The sequence below is a fragment of the Strix uralensis genome, unplaced genomic scaffold, assembly GCF_047716275.1.
Source record: "Strix uralensis isolate ZFMK-TIS-50842 unplaced genomic scaffold, bStrUra1 scaffold_45, whole genome shotgun sequence".
Taxonomy (NCBI): domain Eukaryota; kingdom Metazoa; phylum Chordata; class Aves; order Strigiformes; family Strigidae; genus Strix; species Strix uralensis.
In genome coordinates, this window is record NW_027436714.1 from 1,385,592 (window position 1) to 1,411,019 (window position 25,428).

Consider the following 25,428-nt stretch of genomic DNA (forward strand, 5'->3'; position numbering starts at 1 on the left):
TAAGTGGTTTTTAAAGTTAATGATTAAAAAAAATTAAATTCCATTCATTTATTTCTTAAATCTGTCTCTTGGCTATAAGAGACCACACTCTTCTGCTAGACTTACTGCCTCTGTTAATAGATCAGTTTCTGTTTGGACTATGAGTTCAGGAAAAATACTGTGTAGGAAAGGCTTTGATTTGGGGCACATAGGGTGTGTGTGTGTGTGTGTGTAATCTGTCAGCAGTGTTCCTGTAGAGCTCTCCCTAACAGAAGAGCTTTGATAGGATGTCTGTAGAAAGAGTGACACTTGCAAATTCTTTGGTTACTGCAGTCTTAGTGATACTTCAGATGGGTATTCTGGCTCAAGAAGCTTAGAAAAAATGCTTGTAGTCAAGTGTTAGCCATATCTGTGTATATATGTCTCCCCCTCATTCTTCAGGAGTGTGCGTACTCTGGTGTAGCAACACCATTTTGTGTATTGTTTTATTGTGCCAAAATAAAGAAAAAAACATCTTTGTTTATAGGCAGCTGTACTAATAACTTTGTAGCAGCTCATACTAGCTAGCTTTTATCTGACTTATTTTTCCTACTATAGTGAGTTCCTTTCTTATGAACGAGAACGGCTTCAAGAAGATTCTGACAGACGCCTGGAAATCTTCAAGGAACTTGTAAATGGTGATCTTGAAGACATGGATGAAGAAAATGAACTAAAGGATAAGCCTCGCAGTGAACAAGCTGGACCTCTGGTATTATGCCCCTGATAACATCCCTTTCACTAACTACCTGTTATGGTGATGGTACGTCTCAAGAATTAGAAGAATGGTTTCAAGGAATTGCATGCTGCCTAACTGTATCCTCAGCAAGATATATTTATCATGTTCAATAGGAGTAGTTGCTGTGCCTCGGATATGCATTTAGGAATCTGGGGTTTTCTGCATTTCTGCAACACAAAGTGAGAATTACTGTGTACAAAGAAACTGGGGGAAAAGCTGCAATTATGCTATAAACTGTTGCATTGAGTGCCTGTTTAAGGTATTTGAAGCTGACTTCTAAGACCCCATATATGGATGGTACTGGAGTGGTCCCAGAGACTTCTTTCCTCTTAAGGCTATTGTGGCTACAACTGAAGCAATGATAATTGTATATACACTTAAGCATAACTAAACTCTGAAGTTGAGGCTGGTTCTTGTGAGTTTCGAACCCTTTGTTTTTAAAAAAACAAGGAGGAAAGAAAGTCAGTGTTTTAAGTACAGATTAATTTGATAAGTTACCACAAACTTATTTGACCTCACAAACTTTTACTGATATTTGAAAATTTCAGATGTATTCCTTCTAAAACTGTTTGCTTGCTGTGTTCATTCAGTGTTCTCATCGGGTAAAAATGCTAGCTTTTATATTAAATTTGGAGGGGATGCTTTTGTGGTGGTATAAAAGGGAATGTGATGGTGGGCCGTTAAATGCTTTAAAAATAAGGTAGCTGTTACTTGATGCTGGAGAATTCTGTGTGAAGGTAGAGAGAAACTGGCAATCAAATTGCCTGTGAACCTACAAGATGGCTTTGAAGTCAGAATTAACTGTACTTAGATGTTTGAGTACATAACGTTCTTTGAAATTTTCAGTAGAAATAATGGATATTGTGTAACTATTTGCTACTTCTAAATGGATATAAATTATCTTTCAGGATGGAGAACATGGCATAGGGCCAGGCACCTACATTGATCTTGAGGATGTTACTGATTCTCTGCAGAATGATGTCGTTGATACCAAAAAGCAGGCGGAAGAAACATACAGATACATTGTGTCTCTGGAGGACCCACAGGAAGCTATAGGTTGGCTTGAAAAGCAACTGGGAAAAACTAGCACTGAACTAACTCAGACCAAAGAAAAGCTGACAGAGAAAACCAATGAACTAATCAAAATTGAAGAACAGCTGACACAGAAAACCAAAGGTGAGCTGGGTGTGTGTGTGATGTGAAAGAAAAAAGAAATGACACTGTAAAATAGAAATAATCCAGTTGAGCAGGATTTTGGAACCAAATCGTATGTTACCTCTATAGGTGGTAATCAATTGTTTTGTGTATGTTTGGGTTGAACAATTCCACAGGCCTTGATTATTTCATTTTTAAGACAAAACTTAAAACTGTCAGTTGAAGACTTCTGAATTGTGGGGGTAACATGTCAACATTATTTATTCTTGATTTCATGGTTATATTGTGATCCCAGCACTTCACATTTTGCTGATGCAGTGTTTTCAGGTATTCTGTGGAACATTCATAGATAAAAGTATCAATACCTCATAATATGATTTCAGCAGAAGTCTCTTGACATGATCTATATTTTATACGGGTTACAGGGCCCAATTCTGTTCAAAAAAACCTGAACTTTTGAAATGTGTCCTGTAAGTAGAAGCCAACACAAAAATAAATGAGTCTATTCAAAAGCTACTAAAGTACCAGAAGATCTGGAAAAATGGATTACTGAGTAAACTATGTAATAGCCACTTATTTGATGCAGGCTTCTCTTCCTGTTACAGACTTTGAAATGCAGATGATTAAATCGGATGAGGCTGCTGAGCAGCTTAAAGAAGCAACTGAGGTAACTTTCTCAAAAAAAACTTGTGCAAAATTACTTGCTTTAGTACAAAATTTCAGTAGCTTAAAATGCTATTGTAGTATGTTTCTAGCTTTTTTTATATCAAGCTTAGCTTAACTGATCTTGCTTCTAAATGCATTGTATAGTTCAAGAATTTAGCATTGACTGAACTACTTTCTTTTCTAAGAAAATGAATACGCAGAATAAAAGGATTCAAGAACTAATGGACATCGCAGAGCAAAAAGATGATGCTATCACGAGACTGCAAGATTTGATATCCTGTTTAGAAGAAACCATAAAAGACTATGTAAGTCTTAGACATCTCAATTTTCTGTTTACAAAAAAATTAAATCTGTGCTTATAACGGACTTGACTATTTTGGAAAATTGAAATTTTCTGTAAGTAATTGCTACTTTCTTGAAATGGTAGCAGGCGAAGTTGGCATTACAACTGAAGTTACGGCAAAATGTGTGCAGAGGTGTGTGTGGAAAATAGGATTTCTGGAAGCAGTGATCTGGAGTTACTATTGGAGGACTGTCGATGAGACTATGAAGAGCCACTCTAAAGAAAAAAACAACACTCAAACTGGGAGGACTCCAGCTGTGGGAAGAGAGGGATTATGTCACTGTCTTTTTTATTTTTGCCTGAATGGAAGAGGAAGGAAAGGAGGTTTTGCTGCAGCAAAAGCTCAAATTTAATTGAAGTTAGAAGTTAGTGTGAGAAGGACAGTGGTTGTGTAAATTGGCAACAAAAATCAGTGTGTCCCACCTACTACCATGATGCACACAAACTTTCTAAGGCAGAGCAATGATATGAATGTATTGAGCAGAGTTTGATCTAAGAGTGGATGGCCAGGGTATCTCTGCTTTTGATGCGATCAATAAAATTTGCAGCTGGCTAGTCTGCTGCTGGCTGCTGAATGCCAAAAGGCTGGCTTGGCTACGTGTACACAGGTTAAAAAAAAAAAAATCAAAACATGCGGTTAGGTGTTTTTTTGAGCCTGATGCCCTGTAACCTGAAATGTAGTTCTGAGAACATTTTAAGTTAAACTTAGGCAGCGCTCTGATCCATTTTTCTCTTCCACTGTGAACTTAAAGCTTTGACCATACTTAATCTTCTATTCCCTCTCTGCCTCTGAGCGACTTAGCTTTTCAATAGTATTAATGCTCAGAGTGGTAACAGTTGTGATGACTGCTTCCTATCACTGCTCCTTCCAAGAGACAGGCTCTAGCTCTGTCCAGTGTTTCTATGAGACTGTGTGGGATGAAACTTAAAATGTGACAACAAACCTCAAGTCTGTTCTATAGATCATTATTTTTTTTAATGAATTACTTAGATGAGTGATTGGTCCTTGGCAACCAGCATGGCTTGCCACTTGTGTCATCTTGTGAGTAAAGAAACTTTATTCTTGGTCAAATACATAGTCTAAAGTATGTATGACAGAACTGACTAGGCTTTCAAATTGCATCAGATCTTTCATGATAAAAATGATCTGTGGCTTTGCTGAAGGTGGTTAAGACTCCCAGCTCTACCAACTATGACAAGAAAGTGATGAACTTGTAGAGCTGACCATTGGCCCTTTGAGCAAATCATGGATTTCCTCAACTCTTTTGACACTGGATACTTCAGGTGGTAAACTCCTTTTGCATTTCGTAGTTTCCTAGTCTCTTGCTCTACTTTCTGTACAGTGCAAAGCATTGTGCTTATTACTGTCTGAAGGTGTACCTGCTTTTTGTTTAAGCAACTGATCTGTAACTGACTTGTTCTTCTGACAACCCATATACAGGTTACCCAGATAGATTTGTAAAAATATTTGCATCTAAAAGATTACTAAGCCTATTAAGTGCTCACTTTGTAAAACTTCAAAGTAATTTATCTTATTTTAACACAGGACAACACTGTAACTACCATTAAAAGAAAATTGGCAGAAAAGAACTCTAATGAACTGATTGAAAGCAGCCAATTCAGGGATTGTGAGGAGACTCTATTGAAAGTGGGAAGAAAACGTTGCTCTGAAAGTAAGCCTATTGTGGAAAAAGTCAAACCCTGAAACATGAACTAGCACAATAACAGTTTTTGCAGGTTTGATAAACATTTAGCAGTGGAACAATAGTTAGGTTTTCGTATAATACAAGCCTTAGTCTGACATTAACAATGAAATGCTCACCTAAATCAAGTTGATGAGAATCACTTCAGAATTTTGGATTTGGAAAGTTTAGTAGAGATACTCTATTTCTTTCTAATAGAGCTTTAGATCTCAGGAAATGGGGGAAATTACTTGTGATGAAGGCACTTTGGGAGAGAATGGTGGGAACTAGGATGGGGGCTCATCTGTAAATATATTTTCAGATCTGTGTGCAAAGGAAAAAATAATTGAAGATATGCGGATGACATTAGAAGAACAAGAACAGACTCATATTAAACAAGATCAAGTGATTGAAACCAAATTAGAAGAGACCAACAGATTAGTTTGGGGTAATCTCTCCATGGAAAGGGAGCAAGGAGACAAAATTGTTTTGGATGTATTGTGATAGCTGCTTTAAATCTCTGTTTTGATTTGCTGAGTGTTATTTAGGCATTAATTTTATATAGTACATAACAAACTTCTAACAGTTAAAGGCTTCTGTTGTCCCTCTGTGGTCATGGCTGATAAATCCAAGTAACTTTAGTAGCAGGATGTGAATGTGGTCAAATATGCATTTAAGACTATGTTATATAACCTCATTTTGTGTGCTGACTAGAACTGGAAGCATGGAAGCAGAGATATAGAGAGCTGGATAACCAGAGCAATAGTGACTGGCAGCAAAAGATGAGCAAAACCACAGAAAAAAACATAGATGAAAATGAGGAATTAATAAAGCTGCGAAAAGAACTGAAGGTAAAACATGGTGATGTAATTCATACTTAGGTTTAAAGCCATAACTTTCATTTAGGAGTCTACATTTTTTTTGTGTTGCTATCTTCAAGAACTAGGGCACAATGTGGCAAGTTCTGGTAAAGGAAACCTCCTCTAAAAACTGCCGTGCATCAGTGCAGCAAAGTCTGGATGTGGTGTCTTTGTAATATACAGCATCACTGATGCTCCATAATGGAGTGCACCCTTCACTATGTTATGCTACCATGGACGGTGCTTCTCTAGCTGGGCTCCTCTTAAAATTGTCTTGAACAGATGTCAAGAGTTGGATTGTTTCAAGCCTTTTTCCCGTCAGTTGCTTGGGCAAATAAATCAGACTGTTTAAAGATCTTGTGCTTGCTGTGTGACCTGTAAGTCCTTCCTGTTAGACTAAGGATTTACCTCTTAATTCTCCTTGGATTAGAAAGTAGACTTTTTTCTCAAGCAGCTTTTCAGGTCCTATGTGGGAGAATGTCTGACAAGAGGTTTGATTGTGGCAGAGAAGGAGGCAAAGTTGCTGTGATTGAAGCGACATTCTTAGTTACACACTCTCTCTGTTTACCATTCAAATTTTGCTGCATTTTTTTGCCTTTCAGTCTTGAAGTAGGTTTTTTAACATGTTCTGCAAGTATAAAAGATTGGGAATTTGTAAGTAAAAAGGGTCTTTTTGCCATTACCTTTGGTGTAACTTTAATAGTGTTTGTGACCTACCCAGAGCATTTTTTAGAGGGAAAAAAGTCTGTTCCCTGAAGATGTGCCAGTCCGAATAATAAGTTCTGAGAACTGCTGAACAATTTTTTTAACTGGAAAGGAACAAATGAGAATATAATACTTGCACTTGGGAATATGCTGGAGTAAAACTGTGCTAGTATTTCTGTTATCTTTTTGAAATTAATGAGTTTAATGGTAATCTGGATTTTAAGACTTCTTTTTTTTGTTGCTTAATCTCTGCCTATGGCTTTATTTCTGGTTCCACTAAAATAGGAAAGTGAGACAAAGTATCAAACTGATAAAAAGAATTGGCTGGAGGAAAAAATGAGACTCATGAGTGAAGTGAAAGAAGCTGAGAGCCATCACAACAGAGAAATGAGAAAATTTGCGGATGACAGAGAACGTTATGTAGAGCAGCAAGCAGAAATTGTAAGTGACTGGAGGTCTCGTCAGAGTCCTCTAGCATAAGTCGTTAGTACAGAGCAGATCTCGTGTCAAGTGTTAACAGTGTGGGTGCTTGAGGGGAGCTGGCCTTTGTCAAAGTCCCCTCATTTATCACATGACAAAGCCTACATGAGATCATCTCAATGTGAAAGGGAAGAATAGGAGTGTCACAAAATGAAAAAGCGTGATACGTAATGGAAGTTAGTGTGCCTGTTCCTTTCTATCCTATCACCACCACCACCTTCTTCAAACTTCATCTTGTGTGTAAAACACCAATAAGTAACCTATGCTTAAATGAATTGCTACTTAATGAAGCTAAGAAAACATACTTTGAAAAACAAGATTTGTTGCTTGGCTTTTCTGAAAAAAAAAAAAGGGGGGGGGGGGGGAGAAGCCTATGAGGCTTTAGAAGGAAGAGAAGAAGCAAGCAGTAGTTGACAAAAAAAGCCTCTTTCCAGATCTTTCCAGTAAAAATACTTGGTCAAAATGCTAGTGGTTTTGCTCCCATACCACTTTCAAAGTAGAGTGACTGATAGTTAATAACAAGGTGGATACCCTGCCTGGTCACTGGGCTGTATCAAGGTTGTAATTTCTTAAGCATATGAAATTATTGTATGAATCTGTGCAATCTAAAACTGTACTTGCATCTAGAAGTAGTTAGCAATGACCTTCTGGACCTGCAATCAGTACAGGGGGATGTTAGGAGCTTGGGACTACTTTCACTTTGTCTGTGACTTTGCTTGCCTGAGACTTTCCAGTAATAAAATCAGTAAGTGGGCAAGCAGGAGTGGTGGTTCTTGACAAAAATTCTCTTCACAAACAGTATAAATATAGATACAGTTTTTTCTCATTTGAAGCATGGTTTGCTTTTGTATATTTGTAGTGAAACTAGTTCTGTGTGAGCTTTTTAAGATCTACATAGGCTCTCAAGTCTACTGAGGCCATAAAATAGTACTGACTATGCCAAACTAAGCTGTCAGAACAGTTCAGATGGTTTGTAGAAGTGGTGTTCAATTCTAACCTATTTTTTCCCCCATTCAGGAAAGACTTGCTGCACAGCTGGTAGAAAAGGACAACAATCTTCAAAAGTGGCGTGAAGAAAGAAATAAATTAATAGAAGCTTTGGAAGTACAGCTCAAGACTTTGGCTTCTATCACCATACAAAAAGATAAAGAAATAGCAGAACTGAAACAAGCTGCAGTAAATGATTCAGGAAAGGTCCTCTCTCATTCTTTCTGTCGTTTCTGTGGGATTTTTTTTTTAGTTGTTTTTGTGATTTTTCTTTTGTTATTCACTAACTCTGCAAAACACTATGTTTTGGCTCTATTCCAAATATATTGAAATTGTTTGCAGCTAATACAAAAAAAAAAAGCTTTATGCTTTTCTGAAACTGAATTTGTAACAGTAACTGAAGTTTCAAAAAACTTAGTAGTTCAAATAAACACTCAAGTCTATTTGATCATTTGATTGCAATTTGATTAGACTGGAAATCTGAAACAACTATCACATCAGCTGCCTTTTGCACAGAACCAAGAACTTCACAAACAATGGGAGGTGAAATTTATAACCCTACATAAGTAGATTAAAATAAAAATTTTGCATTGCATCTTCCCAGGCTGTTGTATGACCTTTCTTGGCTTTAAGTAGAGGCCACTCATACATGAAGTTGTTGGCTTTTTGTTGGACAGCTGGCTGTTTGAGCCTGCAATTCTAAAACTGGTGCTACTGAGTAATTGTAATGATGCTCATGCACATGTTAATTTCTTTTGCCAATCCTGCAATTTGTGGCAATTTTTGCTATGTTTATTAGGATGAGGGAACTGATACAGAAGAACTAAGAAAACAGCTGGCTGAGAAAGATGACTTTATAAAGGAATTGAAACAAGGCGTTAACCATAAAAGTCTTCAGTCTTTGGCAGAAGTACCTTTACCTGAAGGACAAGATAAAATAGATCAGTCTGTAAACAAAGAGGTATGTTTGTTATATTTATAGAAAGTATGTACTAATGATATGTTGTTAGTAACATCTTTGTTTTGTTGTTTTCTCAGTATATATTTCAGCAATGTGGGGAATCTCCCAAAAGTTACTTTCTGTAGTTCTTCGTACTTTAACTATATCATTAATTCTGAGTTCTTGTTTATTCTTCTCTCTCCCTCTTTCAAGTTCCCTCTCAGAAAAAGAAGTACTCTAGTTAAGAGAATACCACCTCTCTATACACTATAAAACTTCTGTACCTGAGGGAAAAACTAGTTAACTAATCCAGATTCTAGAGATTTGAAGACATAATATTTGTGATGTCACCTCTGTTTGGTTATGTCAGTGCTAAGGGGATTTCAGCTCAGACAACTTTCCTGATACCACCTATAGTGTGGTAGTAGAGATGGTTCTGTAATTAGAGCTGCCAGCCCGTATGGGGTTCACAAGAACAGAACGGTATCTTGCATCTTACTTAAAAACAAAACAATATTTGAAGTTTACACAAAGAAAAGATCGACTTTGCATATTTCCTGAACAAAAATTGAAAGGCTTGCACCTGTACTGAGCCTTCTGATTCTGACCAAATCCCTGTGTGCTACGTGAGCAGTATTCAGTGAGGTAGTTTTCCTCCCAAACTGAATTAATGCTCCGTGACTCCATTGCTAACTAGTAATGAAGAGAGCTGAACATGGATTTCCTAGCAGACCCTCCCCTGGCTGCTAGAAGATGCGATTCTCCTCTTGTGGCAGAACTGGACTGAATGATGAAATGCATCTCTTCATCTCTCTCCTGTCTACTGCCAAATAAGACTGGCCAGTTTCTTGCTACTTCATCAATTCAGCTGGTGCCGTATAGATAAAGCTTGTGATGTATGAGGGAGTAGAGAGGAGCTCTCAGAATGGTTATTGCTTTATACAGCTTTGTAATGGCAGCTAAGAGAGCACCATAAAGTTAGTTATTTTTGCTATAAAATTAGTTACAGAGAAGAATTGTTGTGAACAGTTGGTGCTGAAGTATTTACCTCAAGCCAGTAGCCACAGTACTTGATGTTATGAATAAGGAGAGGCTACTACCAGGATTATCATGTGATAAACTGTTATGGTGTGAAGTGAATGGGGTAGAGTTTTGGGGGGAAGTCAAATAATTCTCAGGAAAGATATAGTGGAGATAAAGAAGAAAATCTAAGGTGATCAAGACGATGTGTGTCTCCTGCCTTGTGAGGAGAGGCTAAGAAGCTGGCACTGTGATTAGGAGAGGTTAAGGCCACCAGAGGGTTGTGGGGCTGAGGTTTACAAAATCATGGTTGCGGTGGGTAAACAGAAGGCAGAACTGTCCTTGTTAAAATCCTGCAAGAACTGGGCAGCACTTCGTGAAACTAATAGGAAATAATTTTAAGACAGCTAAAATAACATATTCCTATATGAAGCAGCTAGTAATTTTCTGGAGGTGGTGGAAACAGTTACTGTCAGCAGGGATTAGAAAAATTTTGTAGTAGAAATCCATCAATATATTTTTAAATGGATACTCTGAGGGTTAGACAGTGGTGTAGACTCTGACAATTGTAATGCACAGCTAAGAATGCTGGGAGAGTATGGAGAGGACAGATGACAAGGTGACCAGGATCACCATGTTATCCTTAAATAGCATCTCCCTTTGCCACTCTTGGGGCAGAATATGGAACTAGACGGACTGTTGGTGAGACCCAGCAGGGCACGTCTCATGATGGCATCGTGAGTAGAGGTTACTGCCTTAAACTTGTGTTGTCTCTCAGCCCAGGTGTTCATTAGCTGTCTGCACTTGAGCTTTTATATTGTAGCTTTAGAAAAATCAAAATATTTTGAGGTTTACAGTTTAGCATAATCTCTTCTCGTTCTAAATATTTACAGTTTATAGAAAAACAAAGCAGGACTAATCCTATACTTTGTCAAGTATTTCAGTTAGATATGACGCAGTTAAAGGGAATTATTCATTATCTCAATGTCCTAGCAGTGCCTCTTCATTAAGTGAGGTTGGTACAAAACTGAAATTTAAAAATTTTATGCAGTTGTATGGGTTTTGCTAAATGCAGAATAGGGAAGAAAATGTATCCTGTTGTCTGAATAATTCTAAAGTTTTATTCTGCAAATACCTTTCTTGGTGATCAGATCACCTCATTTTAGTGGCTTTTGGTAGAAATAAAAGATGTATAACATAATCATGTGAATAGCTATATCTGACTTCAGCTGCATGCTCTTGAAATCCTACCTCTCACCAATGCTTATGAAGTGGCTGATTATTAGATAAGTCACTTGAAACAAATATATAAACCCTTTTAAATGGATGAGCAGTAGCAGGGCAAATTGGATTTGCTTTCTTCCACTACAGGATTCTTGTGTGTAGCTGTGTTAGCTAATGACACTAGCCATTCCTGTGTAACTTTTTGATGGCTAACTCTCATGAAGTAGCAGTTATAAAGAAAAATGTTTATATTAGCCAACTCCATTCTTGGGAATGCAGTGGTGCTTGTATTCTTACTCAGAATCCCAGCAGAGCCTGTTGCAGAATGTGACTATCTCTGGGCTTTCCATGAGCTTTGATCACTTTCCTTTTTGAGAGGAGGAGAGTGCCCTTCGAGAAGCCACAGCAGCTGCTCTGTTTGGGACCCCACCAGCAGCAGTAGTAGCAGCCACCTGCAGTTTCTAAGCACCAACCACCCCAGCAGCCTGTCTTTCAGGTTTCATTCAAACAGCTGCTGAATCCATTCCTGTATGCTAGCCAACAGCTGAACTGCTGCCACAGAGATGCAGGAGCTGGGAGGACCACAGCTCTCACTTGCTGGTTTTGCTAAGAAAAACAGGTTGGGTGGATGGTGGAAGGTAAGTGCTGCTGAGGAAGAAGAATTGTCAAACTGATTTTTCCATCCCACCCTCACTGTGCAGTTCTTGCAGTTTGGCTGTGAGCAGGTACAAGACAAGGTTTTCAGCTTGTGGGCTGCAGGCTGCCTTAATGCCTGCTCTTCCTCCAGAGAACAGGTAGTGATGTAGAAGCCTCTCACAGGTTGAATTTGGCTTGTAGCTTGCTAGTTGGACCTTGTTACTTACACAACTTCTCTGGTGTAGAAGGGGAAGGGAAAATTCCTTAAAGCTAGGCTAGAGAAAGGTTATACTTTTCTCTCAAAAGCTGCTATCACTGCCTAGCTCCTAAGGAGCAGCAGAGTTAAGATGAAAGTCATGTCCATTCTACTACTGCTACTTGTGAAAACTGTGACTGTCTCTGCCCTTGAGCAAAATGACTTGGAAACAAAGTATCAGGCTGAGTTCAAGTTCTGTCACTGTAGATAGAAACGTTAACTTTTTAAAATGTAACAAAAAAGTTTTAGAAAGTAAGGGTTAAACTCTGCTATGGTTGAAGTAGATTCCTTCAATTAGAAGTGTTCTGAAAGTGAAAGCTGGGAAATGGAATGCTTACTTTGCAATCCGTTGGGGAAAGATGTGTATTATGGGTTTTTTAACTCAGTTATTTTAAAACTTGTGTTCTTAAAATTTCCATGTATTTGCAGGAGCATTCAGAAATTGTCCTTGACTCTTCAGAAGTGTCCACAGAAAGTGGAAATACTAGTCGGTTCCCAAAACCAGAGATGGAAATTCAGTTCACACCTCTGGAACCCGATAAGATGGAGGTGAAACACCAGGGCAGCACCTTACCAGCTACAGTTAAAGTGCTCAAGCCAAGAAAGAAAAGGACAAGTGAAGAGAGGGATGAGGTATGACCTAGACCAACTGACAAAATGTGTTGTCTAGTCTTTCAATTTATTACTCTGATCATTTGTTAAAATCCTATCCTTTTGATTCTCACTGAGATCCTAAGGATATATACAGAGAATATTTAAACCTCTTTCCCCCCCACCCCCCACCCCCTGCCAAGGTGTGGATCTCTGGCCTATGTTGAATAAAGTCATAGATTTCAATTTATCCAGACTCTGGACGCTTGTCCCTGATATGTACTTCCTCTTCACCTTTTACATTTCTCTCTCCTTGCTCTTACTATTTGCTTCTGTCTGTAGCTGTGATCTGCAGGATTAGAGACCAGTTCAATAGAACTGCTTCTTTTGGTTTAAGCAATCATTGGTATCAACTATAACCTCTTCTAATAGGCAATTAAAAGTTAAGCCTCTGGGCTTAATCATTGCATTTCAGAGTTTCAAGACCACTTCCTTTGACTTTTTGTCCAGTCTGTGTTTTCTTTGATCTTTTTGTATTTAAAGGGAATATACAGAACTAATTGCACGAGCACCTGAACCTCCCTGTTTTCTGTAGAACTTAATTCCTCTTTAATTCCTTCAGTTGTGCTAGGTTATATGTGCCAGCATTCTTAGTGTGCTGTGGTGTTTATGTGCGAGACTAAGGCTTCACAGCAGTTCAGGGTGGTAAAAATCTTCACTGCTCCTACTTGAACCGCACATTTCTTTCCTCTGACTTTTATCAACATTAGCATGAACAGAGCTATTTCTAAGACACAAAGACTATGAAACCCTAATACCTCATTGTGGTGGTACTTACTTGTAATCCTACTTGTGGGGCTTATGAATCTCTGTACTTCTAAGGACTTCTGAAGCTGACAGGTGAGTATAGGGAGATGACCTGTGGGTCATTTGCATAAGTGGCAAGTGATCACTCTGAGTTTGTCTCAGCTGGAGAGTGAAGTGTCTGATGGTTTTCTAGCATTCTCATTCAAGTGTTCTCAAGTGATGTTTTTTTAATCTCTTAGTAAAATAGTTAAGAGAAACGGTCACTTCAGTGATTAGTGTTCAACAGTACTTCAATAAACTCATTTTGTTAAACTTGGATTGCAAAAGTAACTGTTAAAAGTTGTGTAAGTTAATTCATCTGGAATTGAACGCTTCATTCTGGAATAATGTCCAGATTTGATTTAAACTTCCTATGTCTTGAACCAATTTTCTTTGAGAGGAGTATTCTCTTAGGCTGCTGGAAAAGTAAGTGTAAAAATAACCATCCTTCTGAAGGCACTGGAAAAGTACTGAACCTTATCTACAGATGAATATATTTCATCTAACATAGTTATCCATGTTTTGAGAAGACTGTTTTACCAATCCATTTATAAATCCTTTCATAGCGTAGATGTTCATATCCTGATGGGATAACATTTAGCTAAGTAATTTTTCAATAACATGGAACTAATTTTAGAAGTATCTTATTGCTGTTTTATTCACCTGAATGTTACTCTTAAATCACAGAATCATCTAGGTTGGAAAGGACCTTGAAGATCATCTAGTCCAACCGTTAACCTAGCACTGGCAGATCCCAACTACACCATATCCCCCAGCGCTATGTCGACCCTACTCTTAAACACCTCCAGGGATGGGGACTCCACCACTTCCCTGGGCAGCCCATTCCAACGCCCAACAACCCGTTCTGGAAAGAAATACTTCCTAATATCCAGTCTAAACCTTCCCTGGTGCAACTTGAGGCCATTACCTCTTGTCCTATCACTTATTACTTGGTTAAAGAGACTCATCCCCAGCTCTCTGCACCCTCCTTTCAGGTAGTTGTAGAGGGCGATGAGGTCTCCCCTCAGCCTCCTCTTCTCCAAACTAAACAACCCCAGTTCCCTCAGCCGTTTCTTGTACGACATGTGCTCCAGACCCTTCACCAGCTTCGTTGCCCTTCTCTGGACATACTCGAATAATTCAATGTCCTTTTTGTAGTGAGGGGCCCAAAACTGAACACAGTAATCGAGGTGCGGCCTTACCAGTGCCAAGTACAGGGGCAAGATCACTTCCCTGGCCCTGCTGGCCACGCTATTTCTGATACAAGCCAGGATACCATTGGCCTTCTTGGCCACCTGGGCACACTGCTGGCTCATGTTTATCCGGCTGTCAATCAACACCCCCAGGTCCCTCTCTGACTGGCAGCTCTCCAGCCACTCCTCCCCAAGCCTGTAGCGTTGCTGGGGGTTGTTGTGACCCAAGTGCAGCACCCGGCATTTGGCCTTATTGAAGCTCATACAGTTGGCCTTAGCCCATCGCTCCAGCCTGTCCAGATCTCTCTGCAGAGCCTCCCTACCCTCGAGCAGATCAACACTCCCACCCAACTTGGTGTCATCTGCAGACTTACTGAGGGTGCACTCGATCCCCTCGTCTAGATCATCAATAAAGATCTTAAACAGTAGTGGCCCCAAAACCGAGCCCTGGGGGACACCACTCGTGACCAGCCACCAAGTGGATTTAACTCCATGCACCACAACTCTTTGGGCCTGGCCATCCAGCCAGTTTTTTACCCAGCAAAGCGTGTGCGACCATCCAAGCCTCGAGCAGCCAATTTCACCAGGAGAATGCTGTGGGAAACGGTGTCAAAGACCCTACTCAAGTCGAGGTAAACTACATCCACAGCCTTTCCCTCATCCAATAAGCAGGTCAACCCTGTCATAGAAGGAGATCAGGTTTGTCAAGCAGGACCTGCCTTTCATAAACCCATGCTGACTGGGCCTGATCATCTGGTTGTCCTGCATGTGTTGTGTGATGGTACTCTGGATGAGGTGCTCCATCAGCTTCCCGGGCACTGAAGTCAAGCTGACAGGCCTGTAATTTCCTGGATCATCCTTCCGACTCTTCTTATAGATGGGCGTCACATTGGCCAGTTTCCAATCTGTCGGGACCTCCCCGGTCAGCCAGGACTGCTGATAATGATGGAAAGTGGCTTGGCGAGCACCCCAGCCAGCTCCTTCAGCACCCTCGGGTGTATCCCATCAGGTCCCATAGACTTGTGTGTGTCTATGTGATGCAGTAGGTCACTGACTGTCTCCTGGATTGCAGGGGGGTCGTTCTCCCAGTCTCTGTCCTCTGGCTGAGGAGGCTGGATTCCCTCAGTCCAACTAGTCTTGTTATTAAAGACTGAGGCAAAGAAGGCATTAAGGACCTCAGCCTTCTCCTCATCACTTGTTACCATGTTTCCCCCCGCATCCAGCAGGGGATGGAGACTCTCCCTGGTCTTTCTTTTGCTGTTGACATACTTATAGAAACATTTCTTGTTATCCTTGATTGCTGAAGCCAGGGTAATTTCCAGCTGGGCTTTAGACCTCCTGATTTCTGCCCTGCATAGCCTCACTGTGTCTTTGTAATCACTGTGAGTGGCTAGTCCCTTCATCCAAAGGCTGTAAACTTTCCTTTTCTCCCTGAGTTGCAGCCAAAGCTCCCTGTTCAGCCAGGTTGGTCTTCTCTGTCGCTGGCTTCTCTTACAGCACCTGGGGACTGCCTGTTCCTGAGCCATTAACACTTCCTTCTTAAAGAGTGCCCAGCCTTCCTGGACCCCTATACTGTTCAGGATTGTCTCCCAAGGGATCCTTTCAAGCAGGTGCCTAATCAATACAAAGTCAGCCCTTTTGAAGTCCAGGATGTCAGTTCTGCTTAGCCCTCTCCTGGCCTCTCTAAGAATAGAGAACTCTATTATTTCATGATCACTGTGCCCTAGTCGGCCTCCAGCTGCCACATTGTCCACCAGTCCTTCTCTGTTCACAAAGAGGAGATCCAGCAGGGCACCTTCTCTGGTTGGTTCTCTCACCAGTTGCGTCAGGAAGTTGTCTCCCACACATTCCAGGAATCTCCGGGACTGGTCTCGCTCTGCTGTACTGTACTTCCAGCAGATGTCTGGGAAGTTGAAGTCTCCCACAAGAACAAGGGCAAGCGATCATGAGATTTCTTCTAAATACTTATAGAATATTTCATCCACCTCTCTGTCCTGGGTGGGTGGCCTCTAGTAGACTCCTACTACAACATCTGCCCTGTTGGCCTTCCCCCTGATTCTAACGCAAAGACACTCTACCCTGTCTTCGCTACACTTGTGCTCAAGGCAATCATAACAGTCCCTAACATACAGCGCCACCCCACCACCTCTCCTTCCTTGTCTGTCCCTTCTAAAGAGCTTGTAGCCATCAACAGGCGCACTCCAGTCATGGGAGACATCCCACCATGTTTCTGTAATAGCCACAACATCATAATTTTCCTGTTTCATCATGGCTTCAAGCTCCTCCTGTTTGTTACCCATACTGTGTGCATTGGTATACATGTACTTCAGATGGGCTGATGTTTTCCCCCTCCCCCCTTCAAATCTAGTTTAAAGCTCTGTCAATGAGCCCAGCTAACTCCTGTCCCATGATCCTCTTCCCCCTCTGGGACAGGTGCATTCCATCTAATGCCAAAAGGTCTGGCGCCCTGTATACCAACCCATGATTGAAAAATCCAAAGCCCTGACTGTAACACCAGTCTTGGAGCCACAAGCTCATCTGTTGAGTTCTCCTGTGTTCTTCTTCATCCATCCCTCCAACTGAAGGGATGGAGGAGAACACAATTTGTGCCCCCGACCCCTTAATCACTTTCCCCAAGGACCTGAAATCTCTCTTCATTGCTTTAGGACTTCTCCTAGTAATGTCGTCACTACCTACCTGAAAAACCAGGAGAGGGTAGTAGTCCTTGGGTCTCACTAGAGTGGGGAGTTTTGCCTTGAGGTCATTGACGCGGCCCCCAGGGAGGCAGCAGACTTCCCTATGAAGCGGGTCCGGTCTGCATATGGGGCCTTCTGTACCCATATTTAAATATTTAAATATTTATCTTCATGTTACATATGCCAAACAGATTATAAAATGATTCAGTAACTTTAACTGTTACAAGTCTACTGAAGACACAGTTTGTTTTTTTAAATTTCCTAAAACTGAAAAGCACTGTGAAAACTAAAACTGAGGGGAAACCTGTAGTGCTAAAATAACCACATACTGCTCATGTCAAATTTTTTTAAAAATGAAACAAACTCCCTGGTGTTTTAGAAACAAACAAAACCAAATCTTTTTCAGAGGCTCCCTTCTAATTAAAGAACAAAATCCTCTTTCCATTTTCTGATGCTGTTATCAGTTGGTATGGCTGTCGGTTATCTGAAATCTCTCAGCACCACTTCACAAGATAGAAGATGTCATTAAAAGACAGCTTAACAATGGCACTGTGCTACCAACCTGTTTTTTATATACTTGTCACCATAAATCCAAATTTACACTTAGATTTATTAATTTCAATTTGGGTGTTGGCTTGTCAAATCTCTTAAAGTCAAAAGTATAGGAAATAACAGAGAGAAGAAAATAGTAAATGTCAGAATGGTTTGACTACAGGCATTTCTAGTTCCCTTCCACAAGTTTGTTTAGTGTTTATTTCACGTTTGAATAGTTACCTCTATCCAGCAGTAGTCAATGCCTCCCTACTGTTAGTCATAGCATTTAAATAGTGGCTGCTTCTGTAATATAGGTAATCATTATTCTTTCCGGAAGAATCCTAGTTAAAATTTGTCATGTTTATTTTCTTAGGATTTTGTGAAAAGTGAGAACAAGAAAATGCAAAACCTGCTATGACTAATTCACCTTCTACAAGCAACAAGAAAATAGTTTGGTTTTGTTCAATTTTGAAGTTAGTTTCTCCTTTCATAAGTCCACCTTTTCTGTAAAGGTGGACTTGTGAAAGGAGCAAACATTCTTATGCAGCAGTATCTTAATCCTTATCTATGTATTTTAATAGGATTCTTAAACACGTACGTTGTCTTCCTACTAAACTTTCTAAGCTAACCAAGGAGAGTCAGTCTGTATTTGCCCAGAACGTGTACTGGCTGCAGCGTACAGGGATTCCCAGGGAAGGATGTTGCATGCTGAGTAGTTATGAAGACTAGTTTGAGCATACTCTTAGCATATGTCATGTTATAGGCAATTCCTTTTGAAGTAAAACTAAGGTTTGTGTCATCTATATGCATGACAACTATAAAAATATGATTTTAGGCCTTAGTAGTAACCTGGGCAGGCTCAAAGGGTGGACAGTAGATTTATTTTCACCATCAGTTTTCTTCTGTTTTATAACTAGAACAGCTAGTCTAATGAAATACTCTAAAACTTTGAATCTACTTTTTTAAAAGAAACTATTTGTTTCCTATATTACTCATGCCCTTAGATGTATTCTGTGAAACTGACAATTTTTTTTCTTTTGGGTATAAAATAAGGTTGTCTACATTGCTTGCTGCGGCAGTATCATTAATGAGCAGAGGTTTCGGTAGCAAAGCTCAAAATGTCAGCTTGAAAATAACATTGAAGCCAAACAAAATGGAATTAAACTTGAAGATAAGTCAACTTTTTGACTTAAACAATGACTGTGTATTTCTGTACAGATGTCTTCTACACAGAAGAAAAGAAAAGAATACCCCTTAAGAAAGCAAGAATCTACTTCACGTAAAAAGTCAGCTAAAAAGAAAGATGGAACACTACAAAAAATTGGAGATTTTTTCCAAAGTTCTCCTGTTATTTTTCACTCTAAAGGTTTGTACAGAATAAATAAGGCTTATTCCATGTTATCTGGGTATTGTAGAATAGCTTTTTTCTACTGTAATCTGTTAATGTATGTGCTGTTAAAGGCCACGTCTGCTGCATCCAGTTGTTCTTTCATTTATGAAACAATGGAGTCTGAGCTGGGGCCTGCTCTGCTGAATCTTGCAGAGTAGAAGAGGCCGACTGGATTACAAGGACCACATGGTTCTAAAGTTTAGGTTAAGTGTGAAAGGTAAGCCAGGTAGAGCGAAAGGATGCAGTGTGGACTATGTGCATATAAATTTATCATAAAAGCAATGATAAGCTCAAAATGTCTGAGTTACTTTGTTCTTGCTTACAGTAAAACAGTTAAAGGCAATTTCAGAAACTTGACCTGTTGATCTAAAAAAATCAAGAGTTGAATTCAAACCCAGATCTGACCTTGTTCTATAAGCAATCTCCCCCCCTCTTCCTGTTTTGTTTCTGTGGAAATTGTATTAATGTTTTTTGAAGTATGTATGTAGGAGAGGAAGATTAGTTCTACAGAATCAGAAAGCCAGTATCTCCAGAAAATATGTGGAAGAGTTCAATAAACTAGCTCTGAAGCAGTTAATGGATTTCAAGTTTAAGTATAGCCTTGGGAAAATTAACTGCTAGGACCTTCCATTGAAGAATATATTTTTATTCTTTCCTACAGTAAGACATGATTTCTGAGTTACTGGGTTTTTTTTAAAAAAAAAGATTAAAATTAGCAGAGGGCACAAAGAATCACCAGTGTTAAATTCTAAAAGACACTACTATTTGGCTGGTTAAAACAAGGTTAGTCATTATTCACGATGCACAGTTAAGATAGTGGGATTTCTAACATTTTTCACATTTGTCAGAGTGGTTCCATGAGGACAACATGTCATTATCAATGGAAGCCAAATTCAGAGTAATCAAAATTTCACCCTGGAAATACTTTATTTGAGCAAATGAGGTCTAATTTGTAACCTTTATTACCATGTCCTGTATTTTTTCCCTCCTTTGCATAACTTAGTATTGATTGGGATCTCTTCTTTCCTTCTAGCTCATAAGATGCACACACTCATCTCTTCATAGAGCTGGTACTAGTTTGATAAAACTATACAAGTACATAGAGAAAATTGACTCAACCTTGTGCTTCTGTCAGTACAAAGAAGTTAAGCCTGGTTTTCAATTCCTGTTGTATTTAACATCCAGTGAAATCTGAATCCCAATTGATTTTTTTGGTGCTATTTAAATGTGTCCTTTAAGCTTTTGCATTTGAAGCTATAGAAAACTGTTTCAGGATATAGAAGACTGTGGTAGTCAAATACATACCACTTCTGAATTTTTATGTTTAAATTTCAGACTACATCTGTTTCATTTTTAAACTGATTTTAATAAACCTTTATTCATTAAACCTTTATTCATTAATTTTGAGGCTCATAAAACCAATAAGACATTGATTTACAATAAATTTTTTCTTGTAGCAAAGAAGCTGATGGCAACAATAAGCTCTCCCAAGTCTGCAGAACCAGAAAATGTCAAAGGAAAGGAGCTCAAGCCAAAACGATCTAAGAGAAAGCTGTGTTCAACGGACAGTTCTTGCCCTCTAGATATCCCTGATTCTTCGGTAAGTGATTACGGGTTAGTGTTCTGTCCGCTGTAATCTATTTCTGTAATCTGGGCTTAAAATAAGCTATTGGGGGGACAGAACAAACCTGATTGAGTCAAGTTGCAGAAGAGGTTTGAAAGTACTGACTTATTTCTTTTGGTCTTTTCTTCCTGATGTGTTACTTTAATTTTCTCTGTTTTCTCGCTTATCTTCTCTGTGTGTGACTGCTGACTTGTTGTATCACCTATATAGCAGTCATGGCGATATCTTCACATTTGGAGTCTTAGATACCTTAGCTGTGGTATGTGGAGTGTTACTTTTTCCTCTAGTACAGCAGTTGAGTCTTAATTTGTTTTTCCAGTAGTTGGTGTTCATTTAAGAGTAGCATGAAGGGATAACAGAAATAGAGACCATTAAGGAATCCATAGATTTGGAATAGCATGATTGAAACACTGAAGAGAAAGGTCTGCATGTACGATTAACTTTGCAGGGCAAGTGAGCATCTGAGGTAATTTCCGATTCCTTTTCTGCCCAGCTGCTATTAGGGTTACTTTAGGATTTGGATACAGCCATGCTTTTCAAAGCACAGTTTCAGTAGTCTTCTGCGTGTGCTTAAATTGCGTTGCCCTGTCTAAACCAGCCTATAGAGAGTCTTATAGGCCAGGGCTTGATGGACTGTTTCTGAAATCCAGCTTTATGGTTTTGTCAGTAACTAAAGTGCTGAGCGTGCTCTGGCTGTTAGAAGTACATCTCTTCATTCTGTTCAGTCCTTTTTCATTCGCTCTGGTGAGCATTTGCCCATACTGAGTTATTCTGTTGACTTTTCTGTAAACTGTATGAATAGATGCAGCAGTAACCAAAATGCTGTCCACAGGAGGCTGAAGAAAATGACAGGAAGGCAGGGCAAAAGAAGCTAAGGAGCTTGGAAGTGGAAGAAAAAGTTAAAGACTGAATCCTGGGAAAGTCAGAAAGCTAAAGAAATTTAAGCTAAAAATATGTTTTCTGAACGCTTCTTGTTTCACAAAATGAGTATTAGAGATAAGAAGTGAGAGCTGCTTTCAGATCACTGTTTTCTTTGGACTTTGATATTTGTTTCAGCAAAAAAAGGGATTTCATATGTTCCCAGTATTTTTTGCTTATTATGATGCACTAAAATGGTGTCTCTGTTCTGGAGACCTCTGACTAGAAGATAATAGGCAAAATGAATTCTGAAAACAGCTTCTGGGAAAAAACATGTTGTTGGTTACATGGGTCTAGAAGTGCATGTCATTTGTCACTGAAGAAATGCTGAGTAACTCTTGAAATATCATCTTTTTCAGGTCTTTATAGAAAAAAAGAGAAGGAAAGCGATCAGCTAATCATCAAGCGACAGCTACGCTCAAAAAGAGCTAAATAATCTTGCAAAAGCATGTTTGTATTTTCTTAGTTAAGGCATATTTACAGTGTATTGTTTCAGGTGATTGTATATAGGAAGTAATAGGTACTTAGTCATGCTCCAAAGTGTTTATAGAGATGTATAGAATTGTTCTGATGGGTTACTGTTCTGATTCCATTAAAGTTGAAATACTGTTCAAGAAGTTTGTGTCTGAATATTTTTTTTTTAGGAATGGTGTCTCTGGAAGTGTTCATAATTTATCCATTGTGCAGTAAGAACTATGCCTGTGTGGAATGGTTTAAGTTGTTTTTTTCAGCTGGCCAATATACCAACCATAACTTTTAATGAAAAAAATATGAGTATGCAATAAATTCTGTGAAGTGACAAAAAAAGGAATTGGCACTATGTGGAGAAATATGCTTTTTATCACTGGTGTGGTTTAACTGTCTTTTATTTACTCTTCTAAAGGAATTTATAAGCACAATATTATTTCTTTGGGGATTATAATATCCATAGATAATTATAATCTGCTATTAAAGTGACCCACTCTCAGACATTTGACGTTTTATTCCAACCATCCAGTTCTGCTCAACTAGAACAGCTATATGTAGTAAGGTTTCAGCTTATAATCAGTGACTGAGTAAACATTTAAAACCCTTTTGGTTTCACCAATGTAGCATTTACCTAAGTCACGGGCAGTGACTGTATTTCGTAGGATTTTGCACTGTTTGAGGAACAGTCCTGATCACCTTTCAGAAAGAGCTGAAATTACATTGACAAGGACCTGCTGTTGGCATGGATGGAACAAGACAATCCCAGTAAGTGATCAGGTACTCTAACTTGTTGCTCATGCAGCTTTCTTATTTTTATTTTCTTGAATTAATGCCAACCATACAACACTGTTTTTACGTGGACTATTGGATTATTTTGATTATTACTGCATTTTGGTCTGTCACCCATCATCTATATGATTCTATGATGCCTTTGTTTAAAGAACTCCTTATCAGTCTGTTTTGCACGTGTATAGCACCACAGGAAGAATATCTTGTCTACAGGATTGCATTTTGAGGTTTGGTATTGTCTTGACCACAAAAATTTTTCAGAAATTCTCTGTCAACATTGAGTCTGAGATTTATTTTTTTTTTTTGTTCCCTCCTTCCAAGCCATACTGGTTCATCAGCAACAACCAGTTGGTCTGTAGAGGCAGTGATAGTTTGCTCATACAGCCAGATAAGTGCTGCTTATTTTTGATAGTACAGCTGCAACTTTACTGTCCTTTTGAAATGATTCCATGATTTAAGTTATAAGTGGGGTTTTCTGTTTGTTTTCTTGGACTGCTGCTCTCTGTTGTCTTTTGTTTGATTGAAGACAAAAAGAATCAGATTGACTTGAACATGAGATTAAAGTTGTTTTTCTTGAGAGGAAAAAAAGGGACTTTGAATACCTGTTGCAGTTTTGTTTTAACAAATGTGATACCTTTAAAAATGCAAATCAACGTAAAAATGGTCATTAGTATTTCTTTAGTAGAAGTAGTTTTCCTTTCCTCTTTATGTGACTGTAACTTAAATGTGCTGTGAGTCAGTTCAGTGGCAACAAATTCTGACATGGTTTTCTCTGCTGTTATCCAGTAGATTGTCTGAGCATGAAATGTCTTTTCATAAGGATAATGCATAGTTCAGTTCTGTAGATCCTGACTTGTAAGATCAGATTCTCATACTGTCTTTTCTCTAGTTTCATGGCTGTAAAATGGAGTTGTACCCCTATACTCTTCAACAAAGAAAGATTGATATTTTATTCTTTCTAACTTGAAAGTGACAAAGTGAGCCTGATCCACCAATCATTCAGTTCTTCCATTGCTTCAACTTTTTGTCTTCATCTGTCTGTGTGAATGAGAACTTAGATTTCCTTGTCAAGCTTGCTCTTGACATCTTCTTTCTTCCCTCTTTTCGTTCTGTAAAAGAAAGATGTAAAATTCAGGTGATGATCAGATAATTCTAAATAAAAATAAATGCAGTATCTCTTTACAGGCAGGATTTTATACTTTGAGCCCCTTTGTCCTTCCTGAGATCTTCCATTTTCTGCTATCCGTGTCCAGATACCTGGATTGATCTTTCAGGGCTATAGAAGAGCACAGCAGTGAAGATTCTTGCCTCATGTAGGTGCTAGTTGCTCATTTTACAGAAGTCTCGTAGCTGGAGACAGTAAATATACAAGGTGAAGTCATATAACAGTCTTAAACAATAGGACAGTACTTGGAATAGTTATTCTTTGTCTTTCTCTTAACATTTTGTCTGGTTTTCTCCATTTTTAGCAGATGTTCTCAGTCAGCTGTTCATCTTGACCCTTGTTGCTTTCTCTGAACAGTTTCAGTTAATTTTAGAACCCATCAGCATGTGCCTGTTTAGCTGGATTGTTCCTTCCATTGTGTATAACCTGGCACTTGCCTGCAGTGAAATTCATATGTCATCGTGTTGTCTTGAATGGCAGTTTGATTGCTTATTAAATCATCAAATGGCCTTATAGCTCTTATTTCACCAAAAAACATCTGCAACATAAGCGCAGGATTGGAAGAATGCTGAATTACTTGATTGTTGCGTGTAGGATTTCTTTATTGATTCAAATGTGTGGAAGTAATAGAAATATCTTCAGCCATTTGACATCTCTGAAATTACTGATTGATAGCTCCCCGTATCAAATACAGTATTTCATAGTTTCAAATAACTTGTGCTTCTTTCTGATTTTGTTGGTAAATAACAAGTGTCAAAACATTTAACAGTTTATTTCAATGACTCTGGTAAATTTTAGTTTAGTTATCTGCAACTAACTAGGAAGAAGAATCTCTCAAATTAGTCAAGCCACTGTGACACTCGGGGATGCCCCTGTATTTCCACCTGTGTTGCCAGTTTTTCTAAGTTCTTGTATTTACTAAAATTCTATCAGTGTTGCTGAGCTATCTGGAGGCTGTATGACAACCTGTTTTTTCTGGAAGTCATTTGAATGGGTGTTTTCAATATAATCTGGGCATTAGAGTAGCTATATACACATGTACAAAAATGTTGTCTGTTTCCCTTACCCTGTTTTTCTGTCCCTAAGGTAGCCTTTGCAAGAATTGCACTGAATTAACTTCCTTCACAGGTGGAGACTTGGTTATCAAACTCCATGGTTACTGATTTTGAATATATACAGAAATAAAGCATGCTCCCTTTGCTTTGGTCAAGGGATGGTGATTTCTGTACTTCCTACAGCTCTTGGAGTTTGAGCCTGTGTGTTGGAAGCCTAGAAAATGGGTCAGACTTTGTGTACCACCTTTGTCTATGTCAGGATTATCAATTATTTCCTGAGCAGGAAGAGCACAGGTGTGATAGGAAGGAAAAAAAAGAATTCAAGCAAGCAGGTTTTTTTGGTACTGTCACATATAAAGGTGTCACTTTCAGTTCTTTGGCAGTAATGGGAAATAATTTTTTTCCTGGTCAATACTGAGACTGGCTGGGTATTGTCATTCTTTCAGCTCCT

At 39.0% G+C, this 25,428-nt stretch overlaps 1 pseudogene; it reads left to right on the forward strand.

Annotated features, from left to right (window-relative positions):
- LOC141938464 (kinesin-like protein KIF20B) overlaps positions 1–22,117 on the forward strand; it is a 35,597-nt pseudogene extending 13,480 nt beyond the window's left edge.
- Positions 22,118–25,428: the final 3,311 nt, after the last annotated feature.